Raw genomic sequence first — 20,470 nt, forward strand, 5'->3', positions numbered from 1 at the left:
AAAAAGTTTTGTCATTAAGAGCAATGCATGTTACTAAATTGTCTATGCATCTAAAATTAGGTTCCTTTTAAGCGTCTAATCCCAGTTGGTTTTTGATTTTGACCCATATTCAAAATAAGTTTTTGATTAGTAAATTGCTACTCATTGGGTGCAATTGCATGTTACTTATTATATTCAGTTTATAAATTTATTGCAAAATGTTTTTTACAAGTTTATTGTAAAATGTGTTTTGTATTAATATTTATTAAGAACAACTAAAATATTGTTTTTTCATAATATTGTCTTTTTAACAAATTGTAGAGTATTTTTTTCAACTTTAATTTTAATTTTAATATAATAAGAAATTTATTATAATTTAGTTAGTCAAATTAATTGTGAGGATAGTCATTATTCACATAATGTTCATTCATGAAAAATCAATCTACCTATAATGACTCATTCTTAGTGTGGCAAGTTTCACTATTATCAACTCATAATGATTATTCAAGAAAAATCACACTCTCTATAATGGCTCATTCTTAATCTTCTTAAAGAATGTGGCTGGGTCCCAGGGTGTTACTTACTCTTCCACAAAAAGTAATTTTAAATTATACACTACACTATCTAGAATGTCTCATTCTTTATCCCCCTAAAGTGAGGCTTATTTCACTCCCCAAATGCCACTGGGTCTTAGGCAGTTACTAACTCTTCCCCAAAAAAGAATTTTAAATTATGCACTACTAATTTAAGATGTTATTGACTCTTAACTAGGTTGTTACTAACTCTTCCACAAAAAATAAATTTAAATTATACCAGACTCATTTAGGATGTTATTGACTCTTAAGGAAACAAAAATATTTTATTTTTTAAAACATTTCAAAATAATTTATTTTTTAAAAATATTTCTTTTCAAAAATATTTTCTTAAAAAATAATTTTAATAAATATTATTTAAATCTAAATACAAATGTAAGTGGTCCTAGAAATGAAGTCTTACTGAAGTCTTGTGTTCAAATCTTGTGCTACCCTCCCTGTAGCACGGTGAATAATGAACATGTAAACACAAAAATCCTAAAATCTTACCAAAAGTATATTAAAAAAAAATAAATATATTAAACAAAATATTTTTAAATTTTATATTAAATAATTTATTAATAACCTAATATTTTAATAATATAATATTTTAATTAAATAATTAAATATGAATTAAAATATTAACAATCAAATTTTCCACATGCTCACATAAAATAAAAGTGGCATTTAATGTGATAAGCTTTGTCTATATATTTTTATAAATTTAAAATATAAATAATTTATAGTATTAAACGAGTATAAATTATTGATTCTAGTTTAATTAAAATAATTATTATATTTTTTTTATATAAATAGTATTATGATGGAATATTTGAAATAAATTTATTAATATTTTTAATAATAATAATATAAATATAAAATTCAAAATAGTAATATATAATTTAAAATTATTTGTATTTGGTTAATTTCTTAATTTTATATTAATATTTTAATTGCTCAAGATTCAATAATATTTGGGATTGGAATTTGCCCCTACCAAAATTGATTTTTTTTTAAATAATAGTAATCACCCTCTCATAGTGAATTTAACAACTAAGTTATAATAAAATTCTCATTTTATTAAAAAGAAATGTATAATTATCATTTTATTAAAAGAAATATAATACATTTGAAAAAAGATTAACTATGAATGGAATACAAGTTTCACTGACATGCAACTACCCTATAGATAGCAATTTGCTAATTAAAAATAATTTATTTGGATTATTAGTCAATTTCAAAACACAATTGGGTGTTGTGCATGACACTATTCTCCCCTCTCCTAATGGAGGATCCCCTGCGTTTTGTCTCCATTAATGCTCAAAGAGGAGAAGTGATGCTGTGCTTATGCCTTCAATAATGAAAATTCAAGAATGTGAACATTAGATTCAATTTTATCTTTTACGAACTAAAGTTTAATTTAAATTGAAGAGATTGAATAAATTGAAATTCAATAATAAACATTTATCAACTCATTTTTAATCAACAAAGAAATTTACTTAAAATACTCGTAGTTTAGACTGTTTTTTGCTTTGAAAATCATAGAAATTCTAGAAATATTTTGATAAATTTGGGTAGAGACTTTTGTAAATCCAGGTCAAACTTCAAGATTTTGGTTGCATTGAGGTTTTTGATGTTCCTAAATCCATTTCCACCATCAAAAACTTTATTTAAACACTGCTTCTCAAGATTTGTTGAAATCTTTTTGCCTAGATTCCGGCCACTTTTGACTATCCGAACAATTCCTCCTATAAATAAACTTGTCAATAAAAATATTTTATCAATTAATAAAAAATAAATATAATCATATTTTAAATTATACCTATTTCATAATCAGTTTAAAATTCAAGACTCCATTTACAAACGTCAAATTCAGGACTCTATAATCATATTTTAAATTATACCTTCCATATTTCATAAGCATTAGAAAATTCAAGACTCCATTTACAAGCTTCAAATTCAGGACTCCATTTACAAACTGCACGGGGACACTCCAAGATCCTTTTTAGAACCTGCTCTTTGAGGAGAAGAAGAAATAGATTATAAAATATAATATGATTTGATTTGATTGTGTCTTCTTTCCATGTGTGATAGTGTATTGAAATTTTCATATATATTATTATGTTTGTAGTTTTTTGATATGTACATTAACAATAATGGAGGTATGCACTTTAAGAAGGTTTGTTTTTTAGAATCGCCATTTAAATCGTAAAATATATAAAAAGATTTGTTAAGTATATGAAAGTATTTTGACATGTGTTTATAAGACAATACAAATTCTCTAATTTGTTTTACATTGAAGTTTATTACTACATTGTGTATTGTGAGTTGATTACGTTGACTTATTATATATTTATAATATAATGACTATAATTGTCCATTTATGCATATACAATTGGGTGAACAACTTTACCATGAAGCTCCTCCAATTATGTACTTATTTAATCTTTCTCTACTTTTAAGAGCAAATATCTTTGTTTTAAAGTTGTCAACAATAATGATCTTACTACTTAAGAAAATTTTACTTAAATATAACCCTAGGTATACCATTTGTTAGTCTTAATGAAATGTCTTTTTAACCCCACTTGATAAACTTGTATGGTCCCTTATCTAATAATTCACTCTTTGCATTATAAACGTACATATGTGCACCAACTTAATAAAAAAATAAATAAAAACTTCAAGAGTTGATGCAATGTTTAGCATAAATGACTTCTATGCCAATGTTTAGCATAAATTACTTGTAAAGCTTTAGGAGATCCATATTAAATAATGGATTCCACTTGAATGTATTTTTTCTAGTTTGTTTGATGAGAGTTTATGGAACATATCTAACAACCTCAATAATCATATACTTCTTCTTAAAGTGATTCATATGAAGATAAACTGAAACTTTGTGTGATGCAAAACTAATATTTGTGTAGTGTAGATAATTTCGAGGGTTTTGATTTCATTGAGTTTTAGTAGGTCTTTTAAACTTAGCTATGAATTTTCCACATGTATTTAACAAAGCATGTGGATTGCCCCTATATGGACACATATATTATTATCATCACCTTAAGTATAGGACCTATAATGAATAATAGATGATTTTGACCAAAATATAAGGCACACTTTAAAAGGTGAAGTGCTTGTCATACCAAGGATAATGAAATTATAACTATATTTGATATATGGGATGTGGGAATCCTTGTTGAATGGTGTTTGTAGAGCGATAACTAGGGTCTCTCACACCACCAATTATTCCACATTATTAAGTCAATCCGGGATCGTTTTGTTCTTTCAAGGAGTAACTCAATCCGAGGCTGTTCTGTCCAAGTAATGCTCGGTAGTATAGCGTTCTAATGATTTGAAAGGAAACAAACACTAAGATGTAACTAAACCAATTCAGAAGATGAAATCACACAAGGCAGATGATCAGTCAAGGGTACGGAACCAATAACCCTTCCCTTTAGAAACTGATAAAGAAAGAAAACCAAAGCATGGACTTATAGGTCTGGGAGCTAGGCAGCGTCTTGCTGGGCTCACGACAGCCTTAGGCCTGCTATCACGCGAAAGCAATAAAGGCAGATTAGCGAAAGTAAAATGGAACAACAATTCTAAAATGGAACAGCAGTAATCAAATGGAACAGCAACCTATCATAAACAGGAAACGTCAATCATATAAATTGGAACAGCAACTCAAATGGAACAGCAAACTCAAATGTATGTACGCGTTCTATACTACTGTAGCGATCCGAGGGTAATGTATGATGTGACTATGTCTCTGAACAAAGTGATATTATCTTCAAGCCTCACAAATACTTATTTTATATGAATCCAATAATGATAACATTCATACCAATATCTTGTTGTAGAAATGGATGCAATTCGAATAGATTCAGTTTGTGTAATACAGAGACGTGGATTAAAGAACTTATTCAGATTCAGATATTAATTAAGAAGCATAGTCTATCATATAAAAGATATATCGGATTACTGAAACAAGAGAAATAAGCAAACCACACAAATCACCGTATGATACAACAGCAAGTGACCGTCGGAGCTGGGCCCTTGGCTACCAATGGTACACTGCTTAAAGTTACTCCAGATGCAGAAACAAAGTGAACACCAAGTCCTTTATATTGGTTGCATTAACAAAAGTATACAAAATCAGATCTTACAAAACTTAATGGTCAAAGTTGTTCTTAGTTTATAATTATAACAACAGTCGTTCCCCCACGCTCGATGGCGTGGTACCTTTATATAACAGAAATGATAGAGATGTCTAGATACAAAAGATAAGCTTAAAGCAGCGATCCCTCAGGATCGAAGATCCTGAGGGATTCGCTAATCGTTCAGTTCTCCTCTTTCCTTCTTGCGTTCTTTGTCTCGGTATCCTGCGTTCTTTTCCTGGATTATTCGGCTCTAATTTTACTTGATCTTGTCCGCATCCGGTTCCCTGTCGACGGGACAGCAGTTACTTTCCCTTCGCTTCTTGTTTTTACTCGATAATTCCCTATTTCTGCGTCCTTCTGCATAGAAAACATCAATTATTAGTGATTGAGCTTCGTTTGTCCATTTTCACACAATTTATCAAAACCCTTATATTTTTTAGACTCATAATGCAGAAAAGGTTAGAAATAGTATTGAAAAACCACTAGATTGCTTGTCAAAAAGCATACCTTCCAGGTGCTCCACACACCCCCCTGCTTACCCTGTTTCATGTCCTCATGAAAACATTGTAATTGACATGCAAGGCTGTGAGAGAGTAGGTCGGAGAAGGGATCTCACGAAGAGGTCGACAACCATGATTAGCAACTAGATGGTCAAAGAACTGATCTAACTGATCTGCAGGCATCTCATATAGGGCCTGATATCCAGGTGCAGGATGCCAAATAATTGGGCTGCGAAACCGATACCCCAACCAGAATGGTCCTGCTCGCAGAATCCGTTCCCCATAGAGACTCAATCGACAGGCAGCCAATTCAAAATTCTCAAAGTTAAAGGGTTCCCTGAGCTGGATGTTTGGGTTAGAGGTTCGGTAGCAAAACTTTGCAGCATGGAGGGCATGGTCTTTAATAGTCAAGAAATACTCCAGACCATTTCGGATCAAGTCTCCATGCATGGAACCTAATATCTTCATGACACCTGGGATCCTCATCATACTCCTATGCTCTCTCCATAATGCTGCTGGGTCCCTAGGTTCAGCTCGTACCCATAGGTCTAAACTATTTTCTTGCCTCTGGAAGATGTTGTAAGCTTTAAGCCATTTTAACTGATTCACCCCAAATGAGATAAAGGCTTGGAATTGTATATCGCCAACGAAAGGGCCAGGATTCAAATCAGTTTCCTAGTCTAAGACAAGATTGTGCAGGTAAAATTCACATAACAACCTTTGAACTTTAACTCCATAGTGCTTGCAGCAGTCTATAAAATCATTAACAGTGTTGATATGGATAGGTGCTCCTGCCCTAACAGCTTTTATTTTTAATCTCAAATAACGTTCAAGCAAAAACAAAGCATAATTTTTAGCAGGGGCTCTACAAGTCAAAACATCAGTATACAAGGAACACAGGGTGTCCATCTGCTTAACAACACTATCTAGTCGACGAGTTACCTTAGCAAACTTTTCCTGCTCCTTCTGCCATCCTTCAAAGGCCTGGCTCTCAGACTGACTGATGTTTCGAAGTTGCTGTTGGAGCTCTTCGTATTTTTCCTTGGGGACCGTTCTGTTCTCGCAACTGCTCGGCCTCCTGCTGGGCTTCCTTCATCATTTTATGCAAGTTTCTGGTTTTTAGGTCTTTCTTCCACACAGCCGTAGAAGCTGGAAGTTTAACCTGGACCTTCTTATTACGTTGTTTGGAATTTTGGACCAGAATTACACCCGAGGGGGGTGCTTCTGTTTGAACCTCTTTGCTATCCGTTTCCTTTTTAATGCGAACAAAGGGTTGTTGCGGTCTTCCTACCACCGGAGCCTCTTGCTGTTCCATTGGAATGTCCATTCGTTCCTCCGGGCCAGATGGAACAACAGTTTCTATTGGAACAACACCCTGTTCCTCATTATCATTTGGAACAGCAGACTGTTCCTCGAAAGTAGGTCTCCTGATGGGGTTTCGTCCATCAAAACTAACTCTAACCCTCGGGGTTCTTGCTGCCGTGGTCCTTTTCCTTTTCCTTGCAGTTTTTTGTATTCTCAGACTGGCTTTCAACATTCTAATTTGTTGCCGAAGTCTGGCTATCGTGCCCAGCATCCTCTGGTTCTTCTTCCTCAATTTTTCAATTTCCCTTGCCTCGGCAGAGGGTTTGGCCTTCAATCTTACTTCTTCTTCCTCTCCTGGAACATCTTCCGGCGACCTGGGGACAGATTGTCCCGAATTGATGTCTTCTGCTTCATTACCATAGCCAGGTAGGTTTTCTTCACCTGCCTCTTCTGCATGCCTTTCCTCAAGTAATTCTTCTTCTGCGGGGCCATCAAGGACGCCTCCTGTACCGGAGGCTTGGCCGTATCCTCCCATATTGGCCAGAACTGCTGCCAATTCCTCTTCTCCTGGAGGGTCTTGCAACGGGCTACCCATAGATTGTACGTTTTCTTCTTCAATTCCTCCTTCTGGCTGGTTAGTTCCATCCTCTGATTGCTCAGCATTTCCTTCGGGTAATTCACCTTCCACTTCCGAAGGTTCGTCCTCGATTTCAATTGGTTGGGCCACAGTTTTCTAAATCTTTTCCAACCTTCGCCGTATTCGAACCAATCGAGCTGAATTCCTGGGTCTTTCAGGCAGGTTGGGAGTGCCAACAGGTTCTCTAGGTTCCTCTGGTCGTTCCGGCGTATCGGAGGGTCGCTTCCGTTTCGAAACAGCATGCTTTTCTGCTGCCGACTTCTTACGTTTCTCTGATTGTTCCGGCGTGCTGGAGGACTGCTTTCGTTTTGAAACAACATGCTTTTCTGCTGCTGGCTTCTTGTGTTTTTCTGAACGTTCCAGGGTGCTGGAGGTTCGTTCAGATTTTGGGGGTGGTAAAGCCAGTCCCTTTTTAACTGTTTTGACCAATTCCTCCTAGGTGTCTTGCTGTTGGGCAAGACTGTGGCTTATTATTAGCTGAATCAGTCTGTGGTGGCTAACAACCGTATCTGTGTGCTGAGCCTTCTTCAGGCTTCGGGCCGCATCATGTAATAACGAATTTAAAAGGGCAGGGAGATTTACAGAACATTTTCCCTTTAAAACAGCTAGAAGTTTTAAGTGACGAGCCCTTACCACATCTTTTCTCCCTTCGCAGGTGATATAGCTCTGCACTATCTTCGCCAGCTCGGTCCAGGGTTCCCCCAGTGTTGTCGGCAGAACTCCTTTCCCTTTGACTGTCAGACTTTGGCCTTCGCTTTGGAAAATTTCCATTACTTTCTGCAGTCTTTCCTTCTTCAGCTCCCATCTGGGTCCAACAGCTGGTAATCCTGAGGTTTCTGCGATAATGTCCTCCGTAACTTCTATCCGCTTTCCTCCGACTATAGAGTGGTTTTCCTGCAAATTTTGTAGGAATTCCAACGCTACAGCCTCATTCGATTCTTGCAGGCGGTTGAAGTAATTCAACCATCCTGCATTTTCCAGAATTTCGCGGGCAGCAGCGGACGCAGTCAGCTTGTGCGGTTCACTTCAGATTGTCTTCCCGCCCATAGCTTACTCTCAGAAATAAACTCGGGAATGAAACAGCAACTGTTCGCAGTATTTACCGAGCAGAGAGGATACTCGATGCTAATTTTAGGAAGGATTTTCGCAGAGCATGCAGCAAAGAGAAAGATCGTGGATGGCAGTCCGTAGAATGAGATCATCATACCGTTAAATCGTGTCATTATTTTGCCCGAATGGTGTGCAGCCACGTAACCATTGGAGTAATGAGGTCACCTCCCCCCCCGCGATCTGATAGGCTGCCCCCAGCCGTCAAAGAGAGGAGCAGCAGCCAGTCGGGAGTCAAATCATAAAGTACAGCAGGTAGAAATTATGCCATGTTGTAAAAGGACAATGAAGTACCGAAATCGAGGCAGAAAAGTGGATCGCTTTTAAGATAAGCCAGTGTGATATAATGAGGAACCGAGGGGTTGGACGTCTGTCAACTGTACCAAGTCTCCAGTAGTCATTGTCAATTCCGTTGCCATGATTGGTGATTATGTTCATGCGATAATTATATCAGGGTGTGACATATGATACATGCAAAGGATATAAAAGACAAACAAACTTAATATCATACATATTGGTGTAAATATTACGACTTCAATGCCATTAACAGAGCTCTGCTGCCAACAGGTGTTCATAACCTTGGCAAAGTTGTTTATCTCACCCTCTGGAACCATTATCCTTTGTGTATCTACTGAAGAGTGCTTTGTCAAAATGCAGGCCATTATGCTGGCTTGGTGACCAGATAACCATAATGCCATTCACAAGGTAGGCACGAAACGTGGTCAGGCCGGCTCGTGATGAGACCTCCTGTTCCAAGGTTTGCTTGTTATTTTACCTTTGGACCATATCCCTGGTGTGGTGGCCGTAATGGGAATGCCACTTCGCTTCCATCCTTATGATCATGGTAGGCTGGCTCTGAATGAGACCCCCTATCCTGCATTTGACGATTTCATATCTTGTTTTTTTTTTTTTTCTTTCATTCTTCTTTTGCAACACACTTCTCTTTTTCGTTGTTCAATTACACATAAGGGTGGTTCCGCACTCCTTAAGAGCGGGGAATGGTGGAAGAAGTCTTACAATCCCAACAGACAGATATAAATCGTTTGCTCATATTCCTCAGTAATGATCAAGAAAGTTTTTAGGGAGATCGACATGATAAAAACTACCAAACCACGGTTCAGGAATAAGATAATGACAGTGAAGACGAAAGTTAATGTCCCTCCTCTTGTCTTCTTATATATGTTGACTGTTAAAATAGTAGCGATTTATGATATGCTGGTTTCGGTATATCATGCTTTATGTTCATTGCATAATGTCATTGCTATATCTAAAGGATTTAGGAGAGCATAATTGCAAAACGTCCAAATAGGAGCAGAAAGGTTCTGATGGTGTCTTCTCTGAGCGAAGCATGTGAATGACTTATCTTGTGGAAAAGAAATAGCGGAATTAACCAAATTCTGCATCTTGGAAAAAGAAATATGTGAGTGCTGTTCCTTTTCGCAAAGGAACAACAAAGCACAAAGAGTGCTGTTCCTTTTCGCAAAGGAACAGCAAAAATCCACACGTGCTATTCCTTTTCGCAAAGGAACAGCAAAAATCCACACGTGCTGTTCCTTTTCGCAAAGGAACAAAAAAAATCCACACGTGCTGTTCCTTTTCGCAAAGGAACAACAAAACAAAAAGTGTTGTTCCTTTTCGCAAAGGAACAACAAAGCAAAAAAAGTGCTGTTCCTTTTCGCAAAGGAACATCAAAAATTCCAAAACACAAAAGTGTTGTTCCTTTTTGCCAAGGAACAACAAAAATTCCAAAACGCAAAAGTGATGTTCCTTTTCGCAAAGGAACAGCAAAAATCCACACGTGCTATTCCTTTTCGCAAAGGAACAGCAAAGCAAAAAGTGTTGTTCCTTTTCGTAAAGGAACAGCAAAACAAAAAAAATGATGTTCCTTTTTGCAAAGGAACGACAAAGCAAAAAGTGCTGTTCCTTTTCGCAAAGGAACAACAAAGCAAAAAGTGCTGTTCCTTTTTGCAAAGGAACGACAAAGCAAAAAGTGCTGTTCCTTTTTGCAAAGGAACAACAAAACACCAAAAGTGCTGTTCCTTTTGAAAAGGAACAGCAGAATCACACGAGTGTTGTTCCTTTTGAAAAGGAACAGCAAAATCAAACCAGTGATGTTCCCTTTTTTTTTTAAAAAGGAACAGCAAAATCAAACCAGTGATGTTCCCTTTTTTTTTAAAAAGGAACAGCAAAATCAAAAAGTGCTGTGCAAAATAAGGTAACCAAAATACTACAAACAAAGATGAAAAGAACATATGTACAGGATGTTATGTACAAATTATGAAAAACGAGTTGCTTAAGTTATAGGTGAGGAAGATTTCACTTCCTCCCCTAAGATCTCCAAATCAGTATCTTGCTGTAGCTGTTGACAAAAGGATTCCCGAGTAAGAGGTCTTCGATAGAGACGAACTCGGTGGCCATTTACTTTGAACGTATGTCCAGAACTGTCAACTATGATCAGAGTGAGGGTCCCATTGTCGTGCACCTTCTGGATCTCATATGGTCCTAGCCAGCGAGTCTGGAGTTTCCCCGGGAAGTCCTGGAACCGAGAATCGTATAACAGAGCCCAGTCTCCTTCATGGAAGACTTTATTCTTTATAAGTGCATCATGCCACTTAGCTCGCTGCTGTTGGATTAATGCTGTGTTTTGTAATGCAGAGAGCCTAATCTCATCCAATTCGTTGATTTGTCGTAGTCGATTGATCTGTGCCTCATTCAAATCTAAGCCAACCTCTTGTGTAGTTTGTAGTGTTTGGATCTCAAATTCGATAGGAATGATTGGTTGTTTCCCAAACACCAATTGATAAGGTGAATAGCCTGTCATGCTTCTCCATGTGGTTCTATAAGCCCACAGTGCTTCAGGTAGCCGAGCAGCCCAATCACGCCTGTGTGATGCGATAGTCTTTGTTAAGATTGACTCAATTATCTTGTTACTGTTTTCTACTTGTCCATTTGCCTGCGGATGGTAGGGGGTAGTAATCTTATGTTGGATATGATAGTTGTTAAATGTTGCAGCTAGTTTATTTCCAACAAATTGTGGTCCACCATCTGTAATTACTTCTCTCAGAAGTCCATAACGTACAAACAAATGGAACAAAAATTGTATTACCGAATCTTCTGTAGCCCTAGCTAATGATTCAGCCTCAACCCATTTAGTAACATAGTCTGTTGCTACCAGGATATATGTCCTCTGGTTTGATGGTGGATTAATGGGCCCGACGAAATCGAGAGCCCATCGTTCAAATGGCTCAATAACCACTTGTGGTCTCAGAGGCATTTCATCAGCTTGGCCAGGTTTTCCTGCTCGCTGGCAGCTGTCACAGGCCTGCACAAACTTTTTCGCGTCCTTAAAGATTGTAGGCCAATAGTATCCTGCCTGTAGTATTTTATGTGTTGTTCTCTTGTCGGCAAAGTGGCCCCCGCATGGTCCATTATGACAAGCCTTTAAGATGTCTAGGATCTCATCCTCTCGAATACACCTCCTGATTTGCATGTCTGCCCCTGTATGGAATAAATGGTCTCCAATCCACGAAAATCGAGTGCTTTTTTGAACAATTTTTTTTCGTTCCTGAGGGGTTAGGTGTTTTGGTAACTTACCCACTGCAAGGTAATTGGTGATGTCAGCATACCAGGGTGTTCGAATGGCAATGACAAACAGATGTTCATCAGGGAATTGATCTTGCACGGCTGCTGCTTCGATTGATTTGGGTATTCTTGAGAGGAAGTCGGCTACAGGGTTCTCCTTGCCGGGTCGATCCTTAATTGTGATGTCGAACTCCTGCAATAGGATCAACCATCGAGTTACTCTAGCATTCGTGACAGGTTTGTTTGCTAGATATTTGATAGCAGAATGATCTGTATATAACACAACAGGGTAACCTGTAATATAATGCCTAAATTTATTAACAGCATGAATTACAGCCAGGAATTCCTTTTCAGTAATAGTATAATTGAGTTCGGCAGAGGATAAATTTTTGCTAATATAGTAAATAGCGTATGGCTTCTTATCCTCTTCTTGTCCTAGGACTGCACCGATTGCTGTATCCGAGGCATCCGATGAGATCTGGAATGGCAAATTCCAGTTTGGTCCTCGAAGGACTGGAGCTATTGACAGCAACTTTTTCAATTCTTTAAAAGCCTGGTCACATTTATCTGTCCACAAAAAATCAACATTACCTGTCAAAGCATATAGAGGTGCTGCAATTCGTGAATAATGTTCTATAAACCGTCTGTAATATCCAGAAAATCCAAGGAAACTACGTACCTCTGTTTGAGTAGTGGGGGTAGGGATGAGCAAAAGAATCTGAATTTTAGCAGGGTCTACCTGGATGCCAGCTGCTGAAATGTAGTGCCCTAGAATGAGCCCTTCCGTCATCATCATGTAGCACTTCTCGTGGCTCAGGCAGAGTCTGGTAGCAATGCAGCGTTGTAGAACTTTTTCCAGGGTATCCAGAGCTGGATCAAATTCATCCCCATACGGTGTGAAGTCGTCCATATACACCTCAAGTCCATCGTTTATTAGATCTGCAAAAATACTGAGAATAGCCCTTTGAAATGTAGCAGGGGCGTTACATAGGCCGAAGGGTAATACTCGATAGGCAAACGTTCCCCAGGGGCACGTAAAGGTAGTTTTGTCTTGGTCTTCAGGGGCAATTTGGATTTGGTTATATCCACTGAAGCCGTCCAAAAAGGAGAAAAATTTCTTCCCTGCTAACGTGTCCAATACTTGGTCTATAAATGGGAGGGGAAAGTGATCCTTTTGTGTAGCCTTGTTTAACTCCCTGTAATCCACGCAGATCCTCCATTTTCCATTTTTCTTGGGTACCACCACAAGGGGAGAGACCCATTTACTGTCAGAGATAGGGTAAATAAAGTTAACATCTAAGAGCTTCTGAAGTTCGTCTTTTACTATCTCTTTTAGGTGAGGGTTGAGTCTTCTTTGTGGCTGACGAACAGGTCTTGCATCTTTCTCTATATAGATATGATGGGTGCATAATTGAGGATCAATCCCCTTCATGTCGGGGTAATCCCATGCAAATGCATCCTTGTATTTTTGTAACAGATTAACAAGATTGGCGTTAATATTCAGAGTTTTACCAGGTTCAATTTCCACTACTTTACTATTGGCAACAATAGTTACTGGTATTGTCTGGTCATGTGGATCTTTTAAGGGATCTTCTTCTAGCTCACTGTCAAATGCTGCTTCTATCATAAAACACTGCATATGTGTTCAAGCTTCAGTTTGACTAATAAAATTGTTAATGGCGTCGTCTTCTGTTTGATCTTTAAATTCTAAAGCCTTCTGTATAGTTAATGGAGATCTGATGTTGTTAGCAAGATATGACACAGGATAAGAGTTAGTTTTAATCATTGGCAGGCTTGGCTGTGCTGGAGGATATAAAATTAATTTTTTAACATCTGGTCCTTTAGCTATAGTCATGTTTCCCTGCCGGCAGCCAATGTAGGCATCGGCAGTAGCAAGCCAGGGTCTGCCTAGGATTAACGGATGTCCGTCTAGTCGGATTTTAGGATTAATTACCAGGAAGTTTGTGGGATACTCCCAGGAATCTATGGAAACCATGACATCATTCAGAGTACCTTCCGGTCGAACTACAGATCGATCTGCCAATTCTAACAGAGTAGAGGTAGGTTCTACTGACGTGATGCCAAGCTTTTGGCAGGTGGAGGTTGTCAAAATGTTGATTGCAGCTCCCAGGTCAACTAGAGCGTTAGTCAGGGTTTGGCCATAGATTTGAACAGTTATAATTGGGTTCCCGGGATCTTCATATTTGATAGGTGCCTCTTTTCCTGATAATAGGTCCGATAAAGTACCAACTACTTGGACTCTGGGGTTAGTATTTGTATTCCTCCTTGATTTTTTGATGCATAATTCTTTTATGGTTTTTGCACAGATAGGAATATCTTGTATGGCTTGGAGGAATGGAATCTTTATATACAAATTTTGTAATTCTCCCAAAATGTCGAAGTCTGGAGGTTGTATAGGTCGAGATATGACTAATCGTTCTGGGAAAGGAGGAGAGGATGTACTTGCTTGTTTATTGTTTTGCTCTTTGTTTTCATCCTTCTGTTGTGGGGGTTGTTCTATTGGTAACTGATCTTCAACGCGAATTGTTTTGTCTCCCTCTGTTTCTATTATTCGTCCAGATCTTAACTGAAGATCGTTGCACTCCCTTAAGTCAGACTCAATTTCTGATGTGTCTATGATTTGGATGGATTGGACTAGCCTATTATTAGGATTGGGATTGGGTTGGGCTGGGAGTTGCGGTCTCAGATTAGACTGGGGATTTTGTTGTAAAGTTGGCAGAGTTGGTTGAGGGAGTGGGATTGATCCTGCTGGCTGATATGTCGATCTTGGCCAGCTTGTCTGCCATGATGAGCTTTGCGAAGTGGAAGGGGTCCACTGCGGAGGATAGGAACTATTCTGCCAATATGGTGGAGGATAAGGGCAGTTTGGCCAACCAAATTGGGACATCCAAGGATTCGGAGTAGGAAACATTTGAGGTGACCAATTTGAAAATGGGGGTTGAGACTGGTTTTACCACATGTTCTGTTGCTGAGTATTGAACTGCGGGGGTTGAAAAGAAGAGGAGGGGTCTGAAAACATACCTGATTGCCTAGGCTGCCATTGACGACGCTGGTTAATAAAATATGCTGGTTCTGGCTCCTCTTCTGCTTCTTTGTATACCGCCTTCAAACCAGGAAGTGAAGGGCAGCTTTCGGTCAGGTGGTCCTTGGTGCAGATAGTACATATTTGGACTGTATCCAGCGGGCATTCCTTGTGGCTGTGTTTCTTCATGTATCGTGGGCAAAAAACTTCTAGATTCTGCTCCGCCTCGGCTTTCTTCTGTTTAGCCTGCACAATGTCAAGTTGTGCAGTTAATGTTCCCAGGATATCAGTTTTAAAATTTTCCAGTAAATTTCCAAGTTCCACCCGTGTTACTCCCTCTGTTGATGTTCTGTTATCTCTGGGGAAGCGATCATATCCCGCTGGTTTTATCCTCGTGCTACCTCTTGAGCTCCTGATACACAGATCAATGATATCAGCAAAATTTTCCTGATAAATGTCTCCTTTCCCCATAATGTTTAACGTTTCGATCCATTGCTCTTTCATACCTCTAATTAATGCAGTTTTCAACACGTTATCAGGCAGAGGTAGCGATGCATAAGGGGATCTTTCCAAATTATATTGGAAACGTTCCACATATTCTTCTAAGGTTTCGTTTGGTCTGGCTGACATTTGAAAGATTTCATCTTTTAGTTCTCTCGACCTACAGTAATCTTGATATTTCTTTAAAAAGGCTTCTTTCATTTGATCCCAATTGTTAATAACCCCACCACCTAAGCCCATAAACCATCTTAACGCAGCCCCTTTTAATGTAGAGGGGAACAATTTTAGTTTCTGGGGATCGGTGGTGTAATCGTATCCTCTACATAATACATCAAATTCGAACAAGAATGCGTCCGGATCTTCTGATGTAAGGCCATGAAATGTGGGAATATGCTGGAGAGGGATGGATTTCATGGGCGCATTTGCTGCAGAATCTACTATTGGATATTGCAATTTGGAGGTCTGGGTGTTTGGCTGATTCTGCGCCATGGGATCGAATATATGCCAGTAATCTTTAGGAATTTCCAAGAGAGTGTTCCTTGGTTGAGGAGGGGTAGTCTTAACAGGGATTGTCTTGACACCACTTCCTTGATCAGGGATGATAATAGCCCCAACTGTCTGCGGTGAATGAATTCCTTCAACAAGGATTTTTACAGTGCTTCCCTTGTCCGGGCTATTTAAAGGCTGGTTTAATTCAATAGGAGATCTAGGTTCCTCAATTTCCCCTGTTTCTCCTTCTCCTTCACAAAGCTTACTTTGAGTCCCTTCGTGCAATGGTCCAGGAGTCAAATTTTCAATTTCTTGAAAATCCTGCTCCTTTGTTCGACTGTGCACCTCACCAAAGGCTTCAGATGGTGATCCCGAGGCCTGAAGGGAACTAGTAGGCTGTTTAGAAATGACTTTCTTATAACCTACTGATGGCTGAGAGTCGGCTTTCTTATAGATTTCGTCTATGAAGGTCGTTCGTCCAAGGGTCACCGGCCCCTTAGCTTTGGATGGAGGCTTTTGATCTTTCTCTAACTTTTTTGCTTAGTCATGCACTCGAATTAAACTGCTAAATCCTATTTAACCAGCAATTCTACTAAGAGAGCAGACGGTGGAGCAGGGCTTTTACATGCTCCATACGCAGGTTCTTACCTTCCGTTTTTAAAATCTAACTCCCTCCTAGCAGATTTGCGCACTACTCTATAAAGGACAAATGGCTATTACCCCTTCCCCGGCAACGGCGCCAAAATGTAGAGCGATAACTAGGGTCTCTCACACCACCAATTATTCCACATTATTAAGTCAATCCGGGATCGTTTTGTTCTTTCAAGGAGTAACTCAATCCGAGGCTGTTCTGTCCAAGTAATGCTCGGTAGTATAGCGTTGTAATGATTTGAAAGGAAACAAACACTAAGCTGTAACTAAACCAATTCAGAAGATGAAATCACACAAGGCAGATGATCATTCAAGGGTACAGAACCAATAACCCTTCCCTTTAGAAACTGATAAAGAAAGAAAACCAAAGCATGGACTTATAGGTCTGGGAGCTAGGCAGCGTCTTGCTGGGCTCACGACAGCCTTAGGCCTGCTATCACGCGAAAGCAATAAAGGCAGATTAGCGAAAGTAAAATGGAACAACAATTCTAAAATGGAACAGCAGTAATCAAATGGAACAACAACCTATCATAAATAGGAAACGTCAATCATATAAATTGGAACAGCAAACTCAAATGGAACAGCAAACTCATTTGGAACAGCAAACTCAAATGGAACAGCAAACTCAAATGGAACAACAAACTCAAATGTATGTACGCGTTCTATACTACTGTAGCGATCCGAGGGTAATGTATGATGTGACTATGTCTCTGAACAAAGTGATATTATCTTCAAGCCTCACAAATACTTATTTTATATGAATCCAATAATGATAACATTCATACCAATATCTTGCTGTAGAAATGGATGCAATTCGAATAGATTCAGTTTGTGTAATACAGAGACGTGGATTAAAGAACTTATTCAGATTCAGATATTAATTAAGAAGCATAGTCTATCATATAAAAGATATATCGGATTACTGAAACAAGAGAAATAAGCAAACCACACAAATCACCGTATGATACAACAGTAAGTGACCGTCGGAGCTGGGCCCTTGGCTACCAATGGTACACTGCTTAAAGTTACTCCAGATGCAGAAACGAAGTGAACACCAAGTCATTTATATTGGTTGCATTAACAAAAGTATACAAAATCAGATCTTACAAAACTTAATGATCAAAGTTGTTCTGAGTTTATAATTATAACAACAGTCGTTCCCCCACGCGCGATGGCATGGTACCTTTATATAACAGAAATGACGGAGATGTCTAGATACAAAAGATAAGCTTAAAGCAGCGATCCCTCAGGATCAAAGATCCTGAGGGATTCGCTAATCGTTCAGTTCTCCTCTTTCCTTCTTGCGTTCTCTGTCTCGGTATCCTGCGTTCTTTTCCTGGATTATTCGGCTCTAATTTTACTTGATCTTGTCCGCATCCGGTTCCTTATCGACGGGACAGCAGTTACTTTCCCTTCGCTTCTTGTTTTTACTCGATAATTCCCTATTTCCGCGTCCTTCTGCATAGAAAACATCAATTATTAGTGATTGAGCTTCGTTTGTCCATTTTCACACAATTTATCAAAACCCTTATATTTTTTAGACTCATAATGCAGAAAAGGTTAGAAATAGTATTGAAAAACCACTAGATTGCTTGTCAAAAAGCATACCTTCCAGGTGCTCCACAGTGTTGTCTTTGATGTCAATGTACGCTATTGAACACTCTTAATATCTATATAATTTTTCATCAATTGGAAGATCCATTGGTCAAAGCCTTTGCAAAACCCTAGAAGCCCTACATTGGTTGTGGATTTTGAAGTTGCATAGCAATAAATTTTCCTTGGAGATCATTTTTTTTGGACTCTCCTTGTCAAACCAATTTCAGCAGTATATGGATCATCACGAGAAGCCTCACGGTTTGGGAGTTATGCTTGTTTGAAGATGAAGGACTCAATTCGTGGGTAAAACCCCCAAAAAAATGAATCATGTGGAAAATTATTATTTGTTGGCTCAATCACAAAGTTAAGAGTTCTCCTTAATAAAAATAAAATAAATTATTTGTTGCTAAGTTGAGGGCATCAAACGTTAATGTTTTCTCTTAACCGGCACATAACATCAGAATACTAGAAAATACTAGAGAAATAATGCCTTAATGAAGACAAAATGGAAATATTTTATTATGTGCAGTAGAAAATAATGTTCACTTGCCTCTTTGAGGGGGAAACCTCCAGAAGAGCAGAGCTTAATTACAACAATACTCGATGAGACTTCCCTTGCTATATTGGGCTATATATAATTTCATGAGATCCAAAACCCTAACTACTCATGGTCCCATGCATAATGTAGGTTAACAACTTTATTTATAGTCTATGGTTCGTTTACTCATCATCCTTAACTAAAGTAACTAATTGTGGTCCCCTTTTTTATAATGTGGGTCAACCAGTTACAATCATCTTTAATGCTCTTAACCACTTACATGATTTATTTACTAAAATAAATAATCATGACCCTTGTAGGGCCTCTTGGGCCTACTACATTAATAAAGGGGTTAGGTTTATCTTGTGGCCATCAACAACCCCCCTTCTTATTTAGTGTTATTTATAATACTAAATAAGTGGGGACCCTTAGTCAAAAAATTTAAAAAATGAATTAGTGCTTGTATTTCCTTTTTAATAAAACTCACCATCATAAACTTAGGAAAATACCTTTGAAAAATCTAAAAAGCTTAAGTTTCATAATGAGGAAAGATAAAATCACTCCTTAAGAAATATCGCATCGTGGAAAGGATAATAGGGTGCCTTCTTACAAGCCAAACTCTAAGATTGCGAGATTGTGATGCGAGATTTCATATTAAAAAACATATATTGCATCGCATGATTTAAAACACACTCACTCTAAAAAACCGGAAAAAACACTGATATGCAATGGCGCATATCGCAAAAGCGCCCCTCGCAAGAAATACATTAACACAAAATGGTCATATATTACGATTATGCGATATTGCGATGTCACGATATCGCGATAGAGTGACAAAGCGATCTTACGACAGAACAACACAATGATATTGTGATAATGTGATGCAGCGATCTGCGATATTGCGAAGCGAATCGCAAAATCACTCATCACAAATATTTCAGGCTCATTATTCGAGAAAGCTTTTTCCCATAAACCGAGACCTGGTTATGTGCTTTAATGCTAATTAATGAGTTAGTTGCGAGTTGTTAATGAAATATGGTTTTGTGTTTATCGAAGAGCCAGTTCACGTAAGATGGTGTATTTTCGCATGTCTTCAGCATTTAAAGCTTTCCCGTCACTATTCCTTATCATTACTCTCACCTCATTTGTAAACTGCAGGAACGAAGAAAAAAGAAATATACAAAGCAGCATACAAGATACTATAGGGAAGAAAGGCAAGGCTCTGATGTCTAAAGATAAAGAAATGGCGCCCTTGTATACAGACACCACCTGTAACAGAGATGCGGGTATTACCACTTGGGAAGGCATGTATAATCTACTTGAGGAAGAGAATCACAAGATTATGGAGGTTACGGCTACAAAAGGTTCGCAGGGGTCTTCTGAGGCATCAGTTGCAGATTTAGCCTGCTCGTTCATGCACCAGATAGCGGCAAGGCCCAAAATTCTCCCCTACATAGACATGGTTAAATGGGTACTAGACAACGCTGACATTAAAAGCAGACAATTTAAAACTCAGGGTCAAGAATTTATGGGATCATTATTTCCACAAAAGTAGAGCTTTATATCTGTCAAAGAAAAGCACACAAGAGGCGAAAATCACACCCAGGAAGCCCGAATCAAGAAACAGAGGTAGTTTCTGATGAGCGATTCGCGCTAGGCTGGGCAAAACTTCTTGAAGAGGAAAGCCTCTAAATTGCTCAGTCTCCTGTAGGCCTAGAAATTTGTAGGAAAGAAAAATTGAAGGTAAAAAAGTAAAACTTGAATCCGAAAATGAGTGGTAATGGTCAGAAATATCCTCAAAGTAGTATGTATA

The sequence above is a fragment of the Pinus tabuliformis genome, chromosome 3_1, assembly GCF_031772625.1.
Source record: "Pinus tabuliformis cultivar Carrire ecotype Pingquan chromosome 3_1, CPIR1, whole genome shotgun sequence".
Lineage (NCBI taxonomy): Eukaryota > Viridiplantae > Streptophyta > Pinopsida > Pinales > Pinaceae > Pinus > Pinus tabuliformis.